At 40.3% G+C, this 23,340-nt stretch overlaps 1 long non-coding RNA gene across 1 annotated transcript; it reads right to left on the bottom strand.

The window, feature by feature from the left end:
- Positions 1-15,901: 15,901 nt before the first annotated feature.
- Positions 15,902-22,880, bottom strand: LOC103547709 (uncharacterized). Its single transcript, XR_544073.2, has 2 exons — positions 21,557-22,880; positions 15,902-17,958 (listed from the first exon to the last, which is right to left on the bottom strand). It is a non-coding gene; the product is annotated as an uncharacterized lncRNA (long non-coding RNA).
- Between the last annotated feature and the right edge of the window lie 460 nt (positions 22,881-23,340).

The following is a 23,340-nucleotide window of genomic DNA, read 5'->3' as shown; positions in this document are numbered from 1 at the left end:
GGTGAGGGGGCGTATTCTTACCTTGTTCCTGATCTTAGCTGGAGAGCTTCTAGCTCCTCACCATTAAGTATGATGTTATTTGTAGTTTTTCTGAAAATCTTCTTTACAAAGTTGAGGAAGTTCCGTCTATTCCTACTTTGCTGAGATTTTTTAAAAATCATGAATGGATGCTACATTTTGTCAAATGCTCTTTATGCATCTACTGATATTATAGCGTGATTTTTCTTCAGTGTTTTGATGTGATGGATTACATTAACTGATTTTCCAGAGTTGAACCAGACTTGCACACCTGGAATAAATAAACCACACCCACTTGGCTGTGGTGTAAAATTCTCTTTATATATTGTTAGATTCAATTGCTAATATTTTGTTGATGATTTTTGCAGACATCTTCATGAAACATATTGATCTGTAGTTTTCTTTTCTTGTGATGTCTTTGTCTGACACTGGTATTAGGGTGATGCTGGCCTCATGGAATGAGTGAGGAAGTATCCCTCTGCTTCTCTCCTCTGAAAGAGATTGTAGAGAACTGGTATAATTTCTTCCTTAAATATTTGGTAGAATTCACCAGTGAACCCTTTTGGGGCTGGTACTTTCTGTTTGGGGAGGTTATAAATTATTTATTCAATCTCTTTAATAGATACAGGCCTATTCAGTTTGTTTATTCTTGTGGGGTTTTGGCAGACTGTATCTTTTAAGGAATTGGTCCATTTCTTCCAGGTTATTAAATTTGTGGGTATAAAGCTGTTCATAATATTCTCTTATTATCCTTTTAGTGTCCACAGAATCTGTCGTGATGTCACTTCTTTCATTTCTGATATTGGTAATTTGTGTCGTCTCCCTTTTTAACTTAGCCTGGCTAGAAGCTTATTGATTTTATTGATCTTTCAAAGAATCAGCTTTTGGTATTACTGATTTTATCCATTGATTTCTGTTTTCATTTTCACTGATTTCTGCTCTAATTATTATTTCTTTTCTTTTGCTTACTTTGGATTTAATTTGCTTTTCTTTTTCCAATTGCTGAAGTTTCAGGCTTAGATTATTGATTTTAGATTTTCCTTCTTTTCTAATGTACACAGTCAGTGCTTTGAATTTCTCTCTTAGCACTACTTTTGCTGCCCCCCCAAAATTTTAATAGATTGTATTTTCATTTTCATTTATTTCAAAATACTTTAACATTTCTCTTGAGATTTCCTCTTTGACCCTTGTGTTATTTAGAAGTGGTTGTTTAATCTCCACATATTTTGAGATTTTCCAGTTATCCTTCTGTTACTGATTTCTAGTTTAATTCCATGGTCATCTGAGGACATTATTATATGATTTCTATTCTTTTAAGTTTGTTAAGGTGTGCTTTATGGCTCAGAATGTGGTCTATTTGGTGAATATTCCGTGTGAGCTTGAGAAGAATGTGTATTCTACTGCTGTTGGATGAAGAAGTCTATAGATGTCATTTATACCTAGCTGACTGATGGTACTCTTAAGTTCAACTATATCCTTACTGATTTTCTGCCAGCTAGATCTGTCCATTTTTTATAGAAGGGTTTTGAATTTTCCAACTATAATAGTGGATTCATCTATTTCTACTTACAGGTATATCAATTTTGTACTGGGTTTTCATTTTCATTCAGTTAAAAATATTTCCTAATTTTCCTTGTTATTTCATGTTTGAACTTCATTAATATGTTGCATAATTTCCAAATATTTAGGGATTTTTCCAGATCGTGTGCTTTAGTGATTTCTAGTATAATTTGCACGTGATCAGGGGAAAATATATTCATAATTTTAATCATTTTAAATTTGTTGATATTTTATTGCCTAGAAAACCTTGTGAATGTCTTCTGGGCACTTGAAAAGAAAGTGCATTCTGCTGTAGTTAGATGCAGCATTCTACAAATGTGAATTAGTTCTAGTCAGTTGACTGTTTTCTTCAAGTGTTCTATATCCATACCAAATTTTCATTCAATTGTTCAATCAGTTATTGAGATGACTGTTGAAATCTTTAATTATAATTGTAGATTAGTCTGTGTTTTCCTTTAGCTTCTTACTCATTGATTTAAATAATTTAAATTTAGTTATTAGGTGCATACATATTTACGGTCATCATAATCTCTTGAGAAAAGGCCTCTTTATCATTAATATATATGCCTAGCTTACTTTAGTAATATTTCTTGTTGATGAACCACTTTGTATGATTTTGCTATAGCTATACCGCCTTTGTTTGCATTAGTGTTAGCATGGCATATCTTTTTCCATCCCCTTACTTTCTTTTAGCTTTTGATTTTGAGATCACTGTAGATTCACCTGCAGTTGTAAGAAACAATAGAGAGATAATTCATATGTTTCCCCCTCGGCATCATCTTGCATAACTATAGTACAACATTCCAACCAGGAAATTGAAATGATCATTCACCAAGCGCACGCACATTTCAACAGTTTTGTATGTACTCACTTGTGTGTGTGTGTTTGTGTGTGTGTCTATGCAATTTTGTCACATGTAGATTCATGTGACCACTACCATAGTGAAGATACAGAACTGTTCCATCACAAGAATCCCTTTTATAGCCACAGCCACTTTCCTCCCTTCTTATCTCCCCAGCCCCTCCCTGGCAACCACTAACCTGCGTATCTCTATAAATTTGTGATTTAAAAAATGTTATATAAATGTAACCATATGTGACCTATTAAAATTGGCTCTTTTCATTTAACATAATTCCGTTAAGAACCATTCAAGTTGTAGCAAGTATCAATAGTTTGGTACTTGTTATTGCCAAATAGTATGGATAGACCAGAGTTTGTTTAACCATTCACCCATTAAAGGACATTAGAGTTATTTCTGGTTTTTCAATATTCTTAATAAAGTTACTATGAATGTTTGCGTATAAGTTTTCACATGAACATAGGTATGCATGATCTGGGGTAAATAGTGAAGGGTGCAAATTCTAGATCATACGGTAAGCACGTTTAGTTTTGTAAGATGCTGCATACTCTTCTCTAGAGTGATATACCATTTTATATTCTGACCGGCGATCTATCAATGATCCATTTTCTCCACACCTTCACCAGTTAAGCTGTCCTCTAACTTTGGCAGTCCAAGAATGTGGTTCAAGAGGGACCAGGATGAGGCCAGACGGCTGGAAGGGCAATGGTGCTCTTTCCATGGCCTGGGGTTTTACTCCATCACGGTCCCGATGGAGGTGGTTGTTGGGTACCCTCTGGAAACCTCTTTTATATTCTTCCTCTGGAGCTTCACATGCCACTGACGTGGGGTTGGGTTTGACCATGGTGCTCACTGCAGACTTCTACGAGGCTGGCAGCAAAGGGCAATTGCCCAGGGCATGGGAATATCTTTATTCATCCTTTAACTTTTAACTCTGTTTCTTCACATTTTAAATTTTCTAGTAGATAGTATATAGTTGGATTTGCATTTCTATCCAATATGGAAATAGCTGCCACTTAAAGTATTCAGACCATTTACATCTAAAGCAATTATCACTATAGTTGAGCTTAAAGCTAGTGACATGCCTTGTTTTTGGTTTGTTCCATCTGTTCTTTCTTTTTCCTCTTTTCCTGCATTCTTTTATATCAATTGAGTTTTTTTTTTAAAGTTTATTTTTCCTTTTTCTCGCCAAAGCCCCCTCAGGTACATAGTTGTGTATCTTTAGTTGTGGGTCCTTCTAGTTGTGGTATATGGGATGCCGCCTCAGCATGGCTTGACAAGCAGTGCCATGTCCACGTGCAGGATGCGAATGGATGAAACCCTGGGCCTCCGAAGCAGAGCGTGTGAACTTAACCACTCGGCCACAGGGCTGGCCCCTCAATGGAGTTTTTCAATGTTGTTTTTAATCAAATATATTGGCTTCTTACATATACGACTTTTTAATAGTGATTACTCTAGTAAAGTAGTTCTAAATTAGGGATGATATTTGGCAATGTCTGAAGACTTTTTTTTTTTTTTTGAGGAAGATTAGCCCTGAGCTAACATCCACTGCCAATCCTCCTCTTCTTGCTCAGGAAGACTGGCCCTGAGCTCACATCCGTACCCATCTTCCTCTACTTTCTATTTGGGATGCCTACTACAGCATGGCGTGCCAAGCAGTGCCATGTCCGCACCTGGGATCCAAACCGGCGAACCCCAGGCCGCCGAAGCAGAATGTGCACACTTGACCGCTGCGCCACCGGCTGGCCCCTGAAGACATTTTTATTGCCCCGACAGGGCAGTAGGTGAGGATGGGCAGTATGGGCATCTACTGGATAGAGGCCAAGGATACTGGTAAGCATTCTAGGATGTACAAGACAGTGATCTACAAAAGAGAATAATCTGGTCCAAAATGTCAATGGTGCCAACGTCAAGAAACCCTGCTCTAAGGTTTAAAATATACACCCTTAACGTATCGTGGTCTATCATGAAATAATATTAAAACTTGACATATACCATAAAAAACTAAAAACAGTACACTTCCATGTCTACCTCTCATTCTTTTGCTATTGTTGTCTTACAATTTACTTCTTCAAATCCAAGATTCATTGTTAATATTTTTGCTTTAAATAATCAATTATATTATAAAGAAATGAAAAAGTCTTTTATTTTACTCACATAATTTCTATTTCCTCCCCACTTTAGTCCTTTGTGTAACTCAAATTTCTATCTAGTATAATTTTCCTTCTGCCTGTGAATTTCCTTTAATATTTCTTAGATCTTTTGGCAATGAGTTGTCTCAGATTTTGTTGTCTGAAATATACTTTGTTTTGGAATATAGTTTTCTTGGGTAAAGAATTCTAGGGTTTTTTTTTTTTCCTTTCAGTGCTTTAAAAAATCTTGCATTTTTTCCAGGCTTCATTGTTTAGTAGGGGAGTTTGCTGTCATATATGTTGATATTCCTCTATCAGAATGAATCATTTTTCTCTGGCTGCTTTTAAAATTTTCTCTTTATCATGGATTTTCAGCAATTTATTATGAAGTGCTATGATGTGGCTTCCTACTTTTATCATGTTTGGAGTTCTTTGGGCTTTTGGTTTTATCTGGTGTTTATTTTTCAACAAATTGGGAAATATTTCAACCATTATGTATTCAATTTTTTATTACGCCACTCCTGGTATTCCAAGTACATGGATATTTTCCTGCAAATCATTCAAGTCCAGGGGAGGGGGTACATTTTTACTTTCTGGTTCATTTTGCATAATTTCTACAATTACATCTTCAAGTTCACTGATTACTTATTTCAAATTACTTCCTCTACTGTTCATGGCATGCAATATTGTATGTTTTAAGTGTATATTTTTTTCCTTCTCTATAAGTTCCATATAGGTCTATTTTTATATTTACTATCTCTTTATTAAATTCTTTTTCTTCCATTACCTCTGTGAAACAATGTTGGATAGTTACAAAAGCTATTTAGAATAACTGTCTGCTAATTTTATCATGTTTCCCAATTTTTGTACTTGTCTCTATTCTTTTTTCCTGCTGCTGCTGTGTTTTATATTCCTGTTTCTTTGCATGCATAGTAATTATCTATTGTTTGGCATACATTGTGGATTTTACATTACTGTGTGTTGCATTTGCTTCTACCCTTTACTGTTCGACTTTAACATGGCATTCAGTAAAGTTACTTGGCAGCAGTTTTTCCATTCGAGGCTTATTTTTACAACTTACAGGGTGAGACCAGAGCAGGCTTTAGTCTGTGGTTGTTATAGGTAACAGAATCCTGAGAACTCTACTTGTTCTCTTAGGTACTTACAGAGTTTTCTATCCTAAAAGGTGAGAAAATAAACCATTCTGAGGCTTGGGTGAGCTCAAGGAATTATTTGGTATACTCCTTTCTGGTGTTTCTTTTCAAAATCTCAGATTTTTTCTGCTCACACTTGCGCACAGCAAGACTCAACCAAAGATTTAAGAGGACATTTTTGCAAATCTTCCCCCCCTCCTCTCCTCTCCTCTCCTCTGCCCCGTAGATTCTAGTCATGATGGCCTCAATGTATTCTTATTTTGTCTCTCAGGCTACAGGTAGGTGCAGTCACAGGGTTTGCCTGCTTTGTATCTCTCCTCTCTGAAATTCAGGTCTGCCCCGCCTATTGTCCAGTGCCTGGAACCAGGTTATTGCAGTGGTGGTCATATATTTTGTCTGGAGTTCTAGTTGTTGAAGGCAAGAGAAAAATATTGTCATTTCATTGTATCAGGACCTGAGGCAGAAATCAGGCTCATTCAGTTGTATTATTTAAAGGGGTTATAATCAATTACCATCAATATTTACTTTGATGCTCAAATTATGCAGGCACAAGATCCTTATTCATATACAGTCATGCTTCTTTTCTGGATTGAATCGCCAAGGTTCTTCTGTGTGAAGAATCCTGGCTTTGGAAGAGCTCAAGACAGAAGTTCTCAGCAAGGCCTTTTATGCTCTCTGGCTATACAGCCAGAACCAGGTTGTCTAACCGTTTATGCCAGATTGAAGCCATCTAAAAACATCAGCCTTGGGGATCACTCAGAGTGTTTCAGACATTAAGAAGCTCATCATAAATTTCACTGCACTTATCTTAGCTAAGAGTTGACTCCAGATATCTAGACATCTCCAGAGATTAGACTAGAACTATTCCAAGCCACCATAAATTAACTCTATCCTACACAAAATGACAATTCAACATATTTTTTTAAAACTCTAGGAAGCTACTAAAGCATCAATCAAAGAGAAATTTATAGACTAACTTCCTCTACTAGAAAACAAAGGTCTCAAATCTATGACAGAGTCAACCTTAAGAAACTAGAATAAGGACAAATTAAACTCAAAATAAGCAGATGGAAAGAACAAAGTTCAGAGAAAGATTAATGAAATTTAAACAAAGAATAGCAATAGATAAAAATCAATGAAACCCACAAGTTGATCTTTGAGATCAATAAAGCATCCACCTCTAGCCAGACTAATAAGGACAAAGGAGAGAAGATGCAAATGACTAATGTTAAGTACAAATGTGCTGACATCACTGCAGACTATATGCCAATAAATTTCATAACTGCCAGTTTGGAAAGGAAAAACTAAAATTCTCTTTATTCACAGACAATGTGAGAGCCTGTGGAGAAAATCGTATGGACTCCACAAACAAAACAAAACAATAAAAACGACTAGTTTCCAGGACAGAAAATCAACATAAAAAAAGCAATTTTTCTTCTATTTTGTTCCAGCAAGGAACAACTGGAAATTGACACTAAAAAAAAATACTTGTTAGAACAGCCTCAAACATACGAAATTTTTGGAAATAAATAAGATGTGCAAGATATATAAACAGAAAACTATAAAACATTGCTGAGAAAAATACCCAAAAAAAGGGAGAGATATACTGTTTTTATGGATTGAAACTCAATATCATTAATGTGTTAATTGTCTTCAAATTGATCCAATATGATCCCAATCAAAATCCCAATATGCTTTTATTAGAAATTGACAAGGGTGTTCTAAAATTCATACAGAAATGCAAAGGAGTTAGGATAACCAAAATAACTTTGAAAAACGACAGAGTTGGAGGACATTAACTGATTTTAAGAAATATTAAAAATTATATTAAGACGTTATGACACTGGCAAGAGTATAGATGAAAAGATGAATGAAACAGAATAGAAAGTCCAGAAATAAACACATATAAGAGCAACTTATTTTTAAGAAAGGTACAAAAGCAATTCAGGAGAAAAGATATTCTTTCAACTAATTTAGCTGGAGCAATTGGATGTCCTTTAAAAAAAAATTTACCCCCATAATATACAAGAATTAGCTGAAAATGGATTATAAGCCTAAATACAAAGCAGAAAACTATAAACCCTCCACATTACATAAGAGGTTTTCTTTTTTGGGCCTTGAGTTGGACAAATATTTCTTCTATACAAAAGAAAAAAAAGGTTCAATAAAAGAAAAAAAAGACAAATTTGGCTTCATTAACATTAAAAATTTCTGCCATAGGAAAGATACTGTTAAGAGATGAAAAAACAAGCCACAGACTGGAAAAGTATATAGGCAAATCACACATCTAATGAATAGCCTATATCCAGAATTTACTAAGAACTTCAAAATTCATTAAAATAACAAAGGAAATGTTTAAAAATGAGCAAAGGATTTGAACAATTCACCAAAGAAAATAAAGTGATGACAATAATCATACATAAAAATTCTAAAAGCATTGGTCATGAAGGGAATACAAATTCAAATCACACTGAAATACCACTAAACACATGTGAGAATGGCTAAAATTAAAGACTGATATGCCAAGTGTTGATGAAGATACAGAGCAACTAGAATTCTCACAAGCTGCTGATGGGACTGTAAAATGGTACAGCCACTTTGGAACAGTCTGTCAGTTCGCAGAATGATAAACATTTACCTACCTTTTGACCCAGGCATTGTACTGCTAATTATTGACCCAAAAGAAAGATTAATTCATGAAACAGCTTTATTTATAATAACCCCAAACTGGAATCGATCTAAAGGTCCATTGATGAACAGAGTAAGAAATTATAGTATATCCATACAAGAAAACACCACTCAGTAATATAAAGAATGAACTATTCAAACACACAACATGGATGAATCTCAAAATAATTATGCAAAATGAGAAAAAAGGAAAAAAAAGAGTAAATATTTTATGATTCTATTTATATAAAATTCCAGAAAAGGCAAACAAGTCTAGAGTAAAAGATAGTAAATCTCTGATCAGGGGAATAAGAAGCCAGGGAGGGAGACAGGGATTATGAAAGGTCATAAGGTAACTGTAGGGGTGATCTATGTATTCATTATCATGATTACGGTGGTTTCATGGGTATAGACATGTGTTGAAACATCACATTTTGGGTCCAGGCTCATGCAGGCACCAGTAGCAAGTGGTCCATGCACTGCTGCATTGTGAGACTTTTGGAGAAGTGATGTCAGCAAGATGGCACAGTAGGAGATGCCAGCCTTTATCCTCCCACAAAAAAGACAACTATCCACAAATGAAAATAGCTTTGGAAGGGCTTAAGAGTCCAATTAAGAACCTATAGTGACAGGGTAGAGCAAAAAAATGAAACATAACCTCACAGAAAGAATCGCTGGGGAGATTGGCTTACTTAGGATCTAGAGATGGCGGAGAACAAAGAGGAAAGGCACAGGCTATCAGTATCAGCCACATCATGGGTGTTATCATGGTCCCCCATGACCTTCTCTACAGAGTCACCTGGCAGCCTTTGCCACTGAGTACCTAAACATCCCCAAACCAGCCACAGACTCCCCATAGCTTTCACAGCAGAAGCCCCTGCACTGTTTGTCAGCACAGACCCCAGTGGCCTGTTCCACAGAGGACACCAGCAGCTTTTGCCTCTGGGATAACCACAGCCTTTGCCACCCTGTAGCCCTCAGGGAGGGAGATGTTCCTGTATGTCCCCGCTCAGAAGGAGCTGCTGCTATGCCACCCTGGGATCAGAACTGGCAGCTCCCTCCATTTCCATGCATTCCCTCGACCCCAGAATCCCAGCTCCTCTGCATGTGCCTGCACTTCAGACCCCAGATACACAGCTTCTCCACGTGTGCCCACATCTCAGGCATCAGAACTACTGCTGCTGCAGACTACCCAATGCCCCCCAGAGCCACTGTTGATCCCTGAGCGCATATGCTCCAGTCTCCAGCTCTATAGTTGATCTGCACATGCCCATGCCACAGACACTGGAGCTACAACCTCTGCAGGCTAGCCAGTGCTCCAGATCCCAGAACCATTGTCCCTCTGTGAGCACCCATGCTCCAGACCTCAGCTCCACGGCTGCTCCATGGGCACACATGCATCAGACAGCAGTACCACTACCACTCCGAGGGTGCCTGCAGCCACACATGGCACAAAGGGAGATTCCTTTAACTACAACATACTCCATAGGAGGAAAAGAGACCAGGAGGTCCCCAGCACTTTTGCCACCAAAGACCCTAACAGGCCTTGCAAGCAGTGTAGACACCAACAACACTGGCTGTTGAGGACCTTTGCAATCTTCACCGCCACTGACCTCAGCTGATGGAGCTGCATGGAGACTATGCTGCTCAGCCTTCCCTAGAGCTAGAACCACCACACTCCACCCAGCTGGTGCCCTTGCACCCACTCGCAGGTGAAGGCCTTTCCCCATGCAAACCAGTCCATAAAGTCTAGAATCTGCATATTGCTCAATCAAATATGCAGGTATCAAAACAGGCTACAAGAAACATGAAATATCAAGGAAGCATGACACCACCAAAGAAACACAATAATTTCCAGTAACTGACCACAAAGAAATGGGGATCTATGAATTGCTGAACAAAGAATTCAAAATAATAATTTTAAGGAAGCTCAGCACACTACAAGAGAACACAGAAAATTCAATGAAATTAGGAAAACAATACATGTACAAAATGAGAAGTTCAACAAAGAGATATAAATAATAAAAAAGAACCAAACAAATTTTAGAGCTGAAGAATACAATGAATGCGATGAAAATGGCAATAGAGAGCATTAATATAAGACTTGATCAAGCAGAAGGAAGAATTTGGGAGCTGAAAAACAGGTCATTTGAAATTATCCTTTTAGAGTATAAAAAGAAAAAAAGAATGCAAAAGAGTGAATACAGCCTACCTAAGTGATGGGACACCAACAAATGAAACAATATTTGCATCATGGGAGTCACAGAAGGTGGGGGGAAAAAAAGCTTATTTAAGACAAAATAGCTGAAAACTTCTCAAATCTGGGAGGAGATATAGACATTCAGGTATATCAACCTCATAGATTGCCACACAGATTCAACCCAAACAAGACTTCACCAAGACATATTATAATAAAACCATCAAAAATCAAAGACAAAGAGAGAATTTTGAAAGAAGCAAGAGAAAATAATCATCTCATATACATAAACTGACAAAAAGCTATTTGCAGATTTCTCAACAGAAACTTTCCAGGAAAGAGTGGGATGACATATTCAAAGTGCTGAAAGAAAAAACTGCCAACCAAGAATAATTTACCCAGCAAACTATCTTTCAGAAATGAAGGAGAGGTAAAGATTTCTCCAGACAAGCAAAAGGTGAGTGAGTTCATACCACTAGACCTTCCTTACAAAAAATACTAAGGGGAATTCTTCAGGCTGATATGAAAGGACACTAATTAGTAACAGAAAACATACGAAAGTATAAAACTCACTGGTAAAAGTAAGTACATAGTCAGATTCAGAATACACTAATGCTATAATGGTGGTATGTAAATCACTTAACTTTGATATGGAGGTTAAAAGAAAAAAGTATTAAAAATAACTGTAGCTACAATAATTGATTAATGCCTACACAATAAAAAGATGTATATTGTGCAATCAAAAACAAAATGTTGGGGAAGGGGAGTAAATGGATAGAGTTTTCCAATGAGATCAAAGTTATTATCAACGTAAAGTAACTATTATAACTATGAGATGTTTTATGTAGGCCTAATGGAAACCACTACAAAAACCTACAGTAGATCCACAAAAGATGAAGAGAAAGTAATCAAAGCATATTACTACAGAAAATCATCAAACCGCAAAGGTAGATAGCAAGAGAGGAAGAAAAGGATAGGGAAACTACAAAACAGACATAAAACAATGTTGAACATGATGGCAACAGTAAGTCATTACTTATCAATAATTACTTCAAATGTAAATGGATTAAATTACCCAATCAAAAGACACAGAGTGGCTGAGAGGATTAAAAAAAAATAGCCCCAACTATACCCTGCCTTCAGAGACTCACTTCGGCCTTAAGGACGTATATAGCCTGAAAGTGAAGGGATGGAAAAGAATTCCATACAGATGGACACCAAAAGAGATTAGGGGTAACTACATCTCCAACAGACAAAATAGAATTTAAGTTAAAAAATGTCACAATAGACTAAGAAGGTCATTATATAATGATAAAGGCATCAAATCATCGAGAGAATATAACAACTGTAAACATATATGCACCAAACAATGCAGCACCTAAATATATTAAGCAATATTAACACATCTGAAGGCAGAAATAGACAGTAGTGCAATAATAGTAGAAGACTTCAATACTCCACTTTCAACATCCAGGCAGAAACTTAATAAGGAAACATTAGACTAGAACTACCTTTAGACCAAATGGACCTAACAGACATATACAGAACATTCCATCCAACAGCAGCAGAATATACATTCTTCTCAAGTGCACATAGAACATTCTCCAGGATAGATCATATTTCAGGCCACAAAACAAGTCTTCATAAATTTAAAAAGATTGACATAATATCAAGCATCTTTTCTGACCACAATGGTATTAAACTAAAAGTCAATAACAGCAGGAAAACTGGAAAATTCACAAGTATTTGGAAATTAAACAACACTCCTGAACAATTGAAGAGTCAAAAGAAGAAAGCAAATGGGAAATCAAAAAATTTACTGAGACAAACAAAGAGGGAAACACACATACCAAAACTTATGGGATTCAGCAAAAGCAATTCTAAGAGGGAAGTTTAGAGTGATAAAGGCTTACTTAAGAAAAAAATCTCAAGCAAACAACCAAACCAAACCCTAAGTTAGCAGAAGGAAGGAAACAACAAAGATTTGAGCAGAAACAAATGAAATAGAGACTAAAGAGGCAACAGAAAAGATCAACAAAACTAAGAGCTGGTTTTTTGAAAATATAAACAAAACTGACAAGCCAAACTTAAGAATAAAAGAAAACTCAAATAATCAACATCAGAAATGAAAGAGGAGACATTATAACTGATACTGCAGAACTATAAAGGATCAAAAGAGAATACTATGAATATGCAAACAAATTGAACAACCTAGAATAAATAGATAAACTCCTAGAAACATAGAACCAAGACTGAATCACAAAGAAATGGAAAATCTGAATATATCTGTATCTAGTAAAGAGACTGAATATTCTCCCAAAAAATAAAACTCATGAACATATGGTTTCACTAGTGAATTCTACCAAACATTACAAGAAGAATTAACACCAATCCTCATCAAACTCTTCCAAAAAAGGAACAGTTCCAAACCTATTTTACGAGGCCAACAATACTCTGATACCAAAGCCAGACAAGTATACTACAAGAAAAGAAAATTACAGGTCAATATCCCTGATGAACATAGATGCAAAAATCCTCAACAGGATACTAGTAGCCCAAATCCAACAGCACGTTAAAAGGATCACACAAGACGATCAAGTGGGATTTATTCTAGGTCTGCAAAGATGGATCAACATATACAAATCAAGAAACGTGACACACTACAGTAAAAAATGAAGGATAAAAATCATATGATCATTTCAATAGAGGAAGGGAGAACATTTAACAAAATTTAACATCCTTTCATGATAAAAACTCTTAACAAATTAGGTATAGAAGGAATGTACCTCAACATAATAAAAGTCATGTACAACAAGCCCACAACTAACTTCATACTCAATGGTGAAAAAGGAAGAGCCTTTCCTCTAAGATCAGGAACAGGACCAGAGTGCCTACTCTCACCACTCCTATTAAAATAGTACTGGCAGGGGCTGGCCCCGTGGCCGAGTGGTTAAGTTCGCGTGCTCCGCAGCAGGCGGCCCAGTGTTTCGTTAGTTCAAATCCTGGGCGCGGACATGGCACTGCTCATCAAACCACGCTGAGGCAGCGTCCCACATGCCACAACTAGAAGGACCCACAACGAAGAATACACAACTATGTACCGGGGGGCTTTGGGGAGAAAAAGGAAAAAATAAAATCTTAAAAAAAAAAAAAAAAATTGTTACATAAGTAATAAAATATGTATTAAAAAAAAAAATAAAAATAAAAAATAAAAAAATAAAATAGTACTGGCAGTCCTAGCCAAAGTAATCAGGCAAGAATAACAAAGTCATCCAAACTGGAAAGGAAGAAATAAAGTTGTCTCTCTTTGCAGATACATTATCTTATATACAGAAAACTCAAAATACTCCACTAAAAAACTGTTAGAACTAATAAATGAATTCAATAAAATTTCAGGATACAGAATTAACACACAAAATTGAAGAGTGTTTCTATATACTAACAATGAACTATCTGAAAGAGAAATTAAGAAAGTACCCCATTTACCATAGCATTAAAAATAATTAAGTGATTAGGAATAAGCTTAATCAGGGAGGTGAAAGACTTGTACATAGAAAACTATAAGAAACTGATGAAAGAAAATTTAAAAGACACAAATATATGGGAAGATAGCCTGTGTTCTTGGATTGGAAGAATTCATATTTTCAAAATGTCTGTACTACCCAAAGCTATCTACAGATTCAATGCAATCCCTTTAAAAATTCCAATGGCATTTTTTACAGATAGAAACACAATCCTAATATTCACATGGAACCATACAAGACCCTGAATAACCAAAGCAATCTTGAGAAAGAAGAACAATCAGGAGGCATCACACATACTGATTTCAAACTATTCACAAATTCATTGTACTCCAAACAGTGTGTACTGGCATAAAAAACAGACACATAGACCAATGGAACAGATAGAGAGCACAGAAATAAATCCACACACGTACAGTCAACTAATCTTTCATAAGGGCACCAGGAACACACAATGAGGGAAAGATAGTTTTTCAGTAAATGGTGTTGGGAAAATTGGATATCCACACACAAAAGAATGAAAACAGAACCCTATCTTCCATCACTAATAAAAATTAACTTGAAATGGAGTAAAGATTTAAATGTAAGACTTGAAACTGTAAAACTCAAGAAAACGTAGGGAAAAATCTTCTTGACATTGGTCTTGGCAATGATTTTTTGGCTATGACAACAAAAGCACAAGCCACAAAAGCAAAAATAAACAAATGGGATTGCCTCCAACTAAAAAAATTCTGCATAGCAAATAAAACAATCAACAGCATGAAAAGGCAACCTACAGAATGGGAGAAAATATTTGCAAACCATATATTGATAAGGAGTTAATATCTAAAATATATAACAAATCATACAGCTAAAGAACAAAATCACCTAATGAGACTTAAAATTGGGCAAAGGACTTGAATAGACATTTTTCCAAAGAAGGATATGCACATGGCCAATGAGTATATGAAAAAGTGCTTGACAACATTAATCATTATGCGAATCAAATCCACAATGAGGTATTACCGCACGGCTGTTAGGATGTCTGTTATAAAAAAAACAACAAGAAATAACAGGTGCTGGAGAGGATGTGGAGAAAAGGGAACCTTGGTACACTGTTGGTGGGAGTGTAAATTGGTACAGCCACTCTGGAAATCAATATAGAGCTTCCTCAAATTAAAAATAGAACTACCATATGACCCAGCAATCCACTTCTGGGTATATCCAAAGGAAACAAAATCAGTATCTCAAAGAAATATCTGAACTCCCTTGTTTATTGCAAGATTATTAACAACAGCCAAGCTACGGAAACAACCTAAATGCCTATCAATGGATGAATGGAAAAAGAAGACGTGGTATATATACACATAATGGAACATTATTCAGCCATAAAAAAGGAAATCCTGCAATTTGTGACAACATAAATGAACCTGGAGAGTATTATGCTATTTGAAATATCAGACAGAGACAAATACTGCATGATCTTATATGTGAAATCCAAAAAAGTCGAACTCATAGAAACAGAGTAGAATGGTGGTTACCAGGGGCTGGGAGTGGGGGGTGTGGGAAGTGGGGAAATGTTAATCAAAGGGTGCAAACTTTCAGTTAAAAGATGAGTAAGTTCTGAGGATCTAATGTACAGCATGGTGACTATAGTTAATAATACCACACTGCATATTTGAAACTTGTTGAGAGTATATCTTAAGCATTTTCACCAAAAAGTTAAAAAAGTAACTATGTGAGGAGATGGACGTGTTAAATAACTTGATTGCAGTGATCATTCACATGTATACGTATATCAAATCATCATGTTGTAGATTTTAAACATACACAATTTTATTTGTCGATTAGACCTCAGTAAAGTTGGGGGAAAACACATTTTATTCTTTAAGTATACAGAGTTTACATTAATTATATCTCAATAATGCTTTTAAAAAATAGTTTCACGTAAAAATCTGGATCTCCCACTCCTCTTGAAACACCCAATCTGGCAAACCTGTATTGACTCCACCATAACTTTCCTCATGGCTTGGGAGGGGCAGCCTTGTTGCAATGGAAGCAATGACTAGCAAGCAAAGAAGGACGTTTCTACATGAGTCACAAGACTTATGTCTGGACTACATTAAAATATTTCCTCCCATTCTCCATTTTCCTGCCTACACAGCAGTGGCCTTCAGGTAAACAGCCCAGGTAGGCTTTAAGAATCCAGAATACCTCCAGGTTATTTGCTCTGCCATTGACCTTGGCCTTAGGAGAGACATAAATCTGAAGGTCTTAAGAAAAACTACACCCTTGTCATCAGAGTTACAGTGAACAGACCAGAATATTTGTGAAAAAAACCTTTAGATGTGGCACATCCCCACTAGCATGCTACAGGCACCCCCAACTCTGTATCATTTATATCCAGTGTTCATGTATCAATTATAATTATGCTTAGACCACTCATGATTTCCCTCCAGGGAATGGGATAAAGAGCGCAGAGGTCTGTGTTCACTGAGCATGTTGGGTGGCCTGATACACCCTTGCCAACTGGTGAAGTGACATGGCTTCTTCCACAGGTACTGGCAATGCTCAAACTCGGGCAAGGGCCTTGGGCTGATGACAAAGTGCAGTGCAGCTCCTAAAGTTCCCCACATACTTGACACACATATAGCATCTCTGCAGTACGGACGTTCGGTGTGAGGCTCAACTTTTGGCTGAAGGCTAGCTCACAGAGGCAACTCTCAGAGCTTCCCTCTGACGTCAGCCATTACATTGAACAAGCAGATGGCACACTTCCTGTACTCCTAAGGCCTTTCTCCAGTGTGAATTTTCTTATGGTGAGTGAGCAAAGGCCATTGAATCTTTCTTAGTCACTACACTGCTTCTCTCCAGTGTTAATGGAGCCAGGCTTGTGGCTAAAGAAGTCCTCATATTCATGGAACTCCTAAGGCCTTTCTCCACTATGGGTTCCCCAGTGCTGAACGAGTATGGATTTTAGGCAGAAAGCTTTCCCACATTTACTGCACTCATAAGGCCATGCTCTGGAGTGAGCTCTCTGTTGTACAACGAGGCTGGAACTTTGGCTAAATTTCCCACGTTTGTTGTACTCAGAAGGCCTTTCTCCAGTGTGGATTCTCTGGTGCTAAACAAGTGTGTCTTTGTGGCACAAGGCTTTCCCACATTCGCTGCAGCCATAAAGGTTCGCTCCAGAGTGAACTCTCTGGTGTAGAATGAGGCTGGGGCTTTGGCTAAAGAACTTCCCACATTAGATGCACTCACACGGCCTTTCACCAATGTGAAATCTCTACTATGCAATAAGGTAAGAGCTTTGGCTAAAGAACTTCCCACATTCAGTCCTTTCTCTAGAGTGGATTCTCTGGTGCTGAACAAGTGTGATTTTGTGACTATAGAGTTTCCCACATCTCTCTACATTCACAAGATCTTACTACAGTGTGAAAGGCCTTCCTGCACATGGTGCTTCTGTGCGGAATCCCATGGCTCTATGTGGCCTGGTGCTGGACACGGCTCAAGCTGGCCAGGGGCTCTTCCCACCATCCACATGCAAAAGGATTCACTGACATGTGGACTCCGCAGCTCTTAACAAATGCAGTCCCATAGTCATCCCTTTTGAGGTGCTTCTCTCCACTGTGCTGCTTCCAGTGCTGGGGGATGCTTGTAATGAACCAGAGTTATCTCCCACAGGCCGCACACATGTGCAGTCTCTGCCCGGGGCACATTCCCTGGTGCTCAGTCAGGAGTAAAATGTCCTTCAAGACTGGGACACACATCCCACAAGGGTAGGCTTTCTGGGTAGTTGGACCTGCCTTGGGAGCCCTGAGTTGTGACACGCCTTGAGAAGGTGCCCCCTCATCCTCCATTTGAAACCAACCTGAAAGCAGAGAAATGTTGGTGAAGTACATGTAGACTTTGGTGGGAGGGGGCGGCCCCATCACAAACGTGTATCTTACAACCTCAAGAATGAGTACAGAGGACGGCAGGGAGGAGGACAAGGGGCTGAAGCTGGGGTAAGGAAGAGTCTGCTGTGCGGCTGAGCCTGGAAGATGACACACTGGGGAGGTCTACTGTGGGGAGAGGACACAGTGATGGGATGTAGCACAAGAAGGAGAGGCCGGGTCTCCAACTCACTTCGCAAATGGCTTTCAGCAGGCGCTTGTCTGCTGGTGGCAAATGCGCGCTGTGCTAGAGTGTTCAGACTCTGAAAGACCAACTGCAACCGAGGAGCTGGTGTTCAAGGACTTCTTAGGATATGTACACATCTCACAACATGTCACGTGTGGCTCAGTGTTGGAGAGCACTTCAGAGGGAGCAGTGGAGAGAAACAGGGGAGACTTGAAGACCAGATAGGTGTCAATTAGCCCTGGCCAGAAGTTAGGGTAGAAATGACAAGGGGACAAAAATGTCAAGAATGGGACTGAAAGACAGAAATGAGTTATGGTCAGTCCTTGGTACGAAAATGGTGATGGGCCCTAGAGAGGTTCCTGGTATGATCTGAACCCAGCCCTCATGTTGAGCCATCCTCCACTTCCCAAGGCCAGTCCTCCTCCAGGGCCTCTTGCTGTGGCTGGAGTCATGTCTGCCCTGCCAGCACTAACATCTTTCCCCTCAGCTCCAACGGGACAATTATGTCTATCTGGGAAGACACAAGTCCTAAGGGAAAGACAAGTGAGTGGACAGCGCCGGTGCAGAGTGACCGAGACCACAGGAAAGAAAAGTAATACTATTACAAAAAGAACCATTGAAAGGTGTCTTACAGGAATAGCCAAGAGGTCCCCACAAGTAGTGACCATTTGGTACCTGCAATTTTTGGCACAGTCAGGCACAAGGGAATGTCAGCTGGAGGGAAGGGGGCAGAACCTGGGGCAGAGAGGTACAATGAATCTGCACGGTCACTTTGCCAGGGCGAGGCCAAGTCTAGTGGGATCCACTGATTCCCCCGCAGTCCCTGCAAGGCTTCTGGGTTGCAGATACTGGGGCTGTTTGGGAAGAGGATAAGAGTGCACCCAGCCCAGCCCTGGTACCTACAGCACCTATGCAAGAAAACCCAGGAAGCGAGCAACGGCTACAGTTTGGCCATAGGAAGGAAAGAGTGGCCCTGGCAATGTGGGGAAGGACACAGTCCAGTCAAGGACACTGGGGTGAGTGTGAGGGACTTAGCCAGTGAGGCCAAAAGTGCAAAATTCTCCAGAATCATATCTCAGTACAGGAGTCTCTGAGTCCCATCAAGAAGCTTCCACGCCTGCGAATAGTAACAGCTGCATCCTCAAAGGTCATATCACCCTACCATGATGGGGAGAGTGGTGTCCCTGAGCAGCCTCTCTTATCAGGACCCTCAGCCTATTCATTTCCCCCCAAAATATCCACTCCCTGCCCACCCTCCTCCCCAGCTCAACTCTTAGGAGATACAAGGCAAGATGCCACTAGTGCCCCCTCTCTGCTCATGGTCTTATTGATGACTGTGTCAGCTCATAACTAGAGGCATGCGGGCAAATAAATGCCATCTAAGCTCCGGGCCAGGCATGAAGGGCCCCATCCCGTCTCCTCCCAGCAAATCCCCCTGGGGTCCCCCACATCACGCCTCCCAGTACAGCCAAACGCAGGCTCAGCTTTCTCCATTAAGCTCTTAGAGCCAAGTCCCCAGGACCACCTGTTCATGCTGTCTCCCTGGAGCACATCACTCTGTGGACAAAACTCTCTCACATTTAACAAAAATATATTGAGATATAATGTATCAAATCAACACATTTGTACACCTTAAACTTATGCAATGTGAAATGTCAACTGCATCCTTCACGTTTCTGACCTCCCGCTGCCACCACCAACTCCCTGACCCACACTACTGGCATCTTCCTGGCCTCCCCACATGCCACTCTGCACACAGAGAGCATCCACGAAGAGCCTGGCAAATGCAAGCAGGATTCCATCCTGCCTGACCCCTGGTGGCCCACACTGGCAGGGGAAGCCCCTGGCCCTGCTTTAAAGGCCTCTTCACCATGCCTTTTCCTTACTTCAATCTCAGCCACCCAGAACCTCGTGCAGGTGTCAGATACTCTAAGTCCTCTTCCACTGCTGTGCTGCACACACTGTCCCCACACCAATCTCAGCCTTCCTCTTTCCATCAAAGCCTCATCCAATGTCCACCCCTACTGGTTCCCAGTCTTCGATAACTCCCCCGTTTGCTCCTGAGTTTATCCACCAGCCTGTGTGAAACTCTCCAGTCTCCACAATGGTCACCACAAAAACCCAGTGAGGCTTTAGAGGGGAGAGCAAGCACTGTCCTTGGCCTCACTGTCATCGCACGTCCATTACTGCTATGCTTCCACATCCATCTCATGTCCACTCGCCCTTGGAAGCCTTGGCCATCTGCTGGATCCACCTCTCCCTGACACCCACCTCTTCCCCCGCAGCCACTACTCTCCCTCATCTGTCTTTGTGATGCTCACTAATCTCAATCAGGTGCTCACGAAATAGGCCCAGTCCTCTAGTCTCGCCCTCCCATTCCTTGCCCCTTAGTACCACTGCCACCACAACCTGAAGATTTCCCCTCCTAAATGTGACTCACAGCTCTACCCTCGTCCACACACAGGATACCGCCTTGTGATGTCTCCAACCTGAACTCCTACACTCAAATCCAGACACATGCATCTTACCATCCACTCAACGTTTCCACTCAGAAGTCTCTGGAACATCTCGGACTCAGTATGTCCAAACCTAACTCCTGATATTCCTTCTGAAAATTACTCGTCCTGAAAATTACTTCCCCATTTCAGTTAATGGCATCCCCTTCCTTCCAGCTGCAAAGGTCCCAAACCCTGGAGTTATCCGTGACTCCTCTCTTTTCTCTCTTACCCTCCTCATCAGAAAGTATAGTCAGACCTACTTTAAAAACAAATCCAGAAGCTGTAAGTTTCTCCCACCTCCACAGCCAACACCCAACACCCAGTCAGTACCAATACTCATCAGGACTATTCGGTACCCTCTCACCTCACCACTACTTTCTGTTCCCCAGTCTGCAGCCAGGGGAAGTCTATTAGGCCCTGATTCAGGTACCTCCCTCCTCCACTAAAATGTTCCAAGTATTGATTCCTAACACCCTCAGAACAGAGGCACAGTTCCTCAGACAGCCATTCTATGCATGACTCCTGCATCCCTGCCCTCTGTTCCCACCAGACACAATGGAGACCTGCAGCTCCCTGAATTCTGCCAACTCAGTGTCACCTACAAGTATCTGCAAATGCTGATCTCTGTGCCTATAATACTGCCCACACAGCATTCTATTGGTTGTCAGAAATGGAAACCCTTCATATGACTCCTGGGGTGGGTTCAGGACACCGAGTCTCAGGGAACCCAGGAGCCCTAATCCCAATGGCCAGGAGGGTGGCAGGTGCAGACTTCCAAGATACCACAATGCCAGAGGCTACATGGGTGGGAGACAGGTTGGGCGAGGGCCAGAGATACCCTCTACTCACCTGTGCGTGGTCCATAAGCACTTCTGCAGCCACAGGTCCCCGTGAGAAGAAGACTGTGAGCGATGGGCATCCCTGGTGGGGTTTCAAGGGTTCAGCCAACCCCTCATCCCTGTTCTGGAGCAAGGTGACCTCCATTTGAATGTCTAACTTATGAGCCTCAGTCACTGGTGTAGCCTCTTATCAGCTGTGTGATCTCGGACACCTCAACCTCTCTGTGCCTCAGTGTCTTCTTCTGGAAAATGGGATAGTAAGGGAACCAACTTCATAGGGCTGGTGTTGGAATCAAACACTGTAGTACATATTAAGTGCTGAGTATATGCTAGCACTAGCCACAGAACAAAGGCTTCTGTCAGTGTTCTAAATGCAAATGAAGTGATGGATTTTGAAATTCTGAATGTATGTTTCAGCCACCTTTAAACATTTAACAGAATACGTTATTTAAGACTTTCGATTTTAGCATGTTAGCATTCTGCTTAGTTATGTATTAAGAGATGAACCAAATATTAAGTGCTTTCATAAATTTACCTTGTTAAATCCATGCATTTTTGATTTTAATTGACTACCTATATTACTCATTTAGAGGAATAGTGATTGTTCAATTTGGAGATAAATGCTGTTTCTGAAGTTCACAAGTTAAAAATGGGGGCAGGGAAGGTAGGCCTTGGCCTCTAGGTGGATGTGAGTCCTCTATCCTTAAAAGAGCCCTCTGTCCCTAAAATCTACCTTGCATTGTATCACTTCTACCCCTGGCCAGCATCCGCTTAACATCCCCTCAGCTTGACTCAACTCTGGACAAGTTTCTTCCTCACTATAGGTCCCTGGCCTCCCTTTTCTTAGAGCAGGTACTTTAGGAAATTTGCAATTGTAAATTCTCTCTCTGCCCCTTAAACGGTCTGTAAATCTCCTCCCAGCCTCTTGCCAGTTTTACGACCCAGGGAACAGTCTTTTTCAAGGACTTGGGAACCATCTTTCTGAAATATAAACATCGAAGGAGACAGCACCCTTATCTCTCAGTCTCTGTGGGAGGGTAGGAGCCTAACTTCAATAGGTACCAATTAGAAAACACATAAGTCTTAATCACAGAGGAAAAGATCTGCAAACTCAGGAATAACTCAACGTGCTCAACAGATCCCAGTGGTCGACCTCCCCATCCAACGTCCTCCAGGACTTTCCCACCAGCTCCCTCCAGCACTTGAAACAGCACTCTGTTTCAGTGGAGTCGTTTGGTCTCTCTCCCCTCTTGCAGGGGTCTTCAATAAAGTCTTCCTCGCCTGTTTGAACTGTGCCCACTGCACTTTTCCTCAGACACCCGTCTATAGCGACCGCTCCGGTCCGGCCCTCACCGTGCTCTCCCGGGCTCTGTTGCAGTAGCTTTCTCAAGGTCTCCCACTTTTACTCTCATCACCCCTCCCCCAAGTCCATTCTACCCTGAGCTGCCTTTGGAAACCTTTTAAAATCCTATCTCAGACCAAGTCTCTTATTTCAAAACCCTCCATGGCTACCAGCGCCCTCAGAAGGAAGGCCGCACTGCGCAGGCGGCCAGGCCGCTCCCCATCTGTCTCCCGGAGACAGGAGACTGGCCCCAAGTCTCCGAATACTCCACTCAGCCGCACTTCCAAACCTTCGCACGGGATTGTCCCTCTGCCTTGAAGACGATTTATCTGTCAGAAATGGGACCGCACCCCAGGAATGCGCCGAAGTCCTGAAGGAAGGGGCTGACTGACAGCGAACCGAGCAGGCACCACTCGCTCGGGTCTTCAGCATTGAGGCGGGAGTCCCCAGGG

The sequence above is a fragment of the Equus przewalskii genome, chromosome 9 (genome assembly GCF_037783145.1).
Source record: "Equus przewalskii isolate Varuska chromosome 9, EquPr2, whole genome shotgun sequence".
NCBI lineage: Eukaryota > Metazoa > Chordata > Mammalia > Perissodactyla > Equidae > Equus > Equus przewalskii.
Note: the sequence above shows the minus strand (reverse complement) of the source record. Positions and strands in the feature narration are given on the sequence as shown.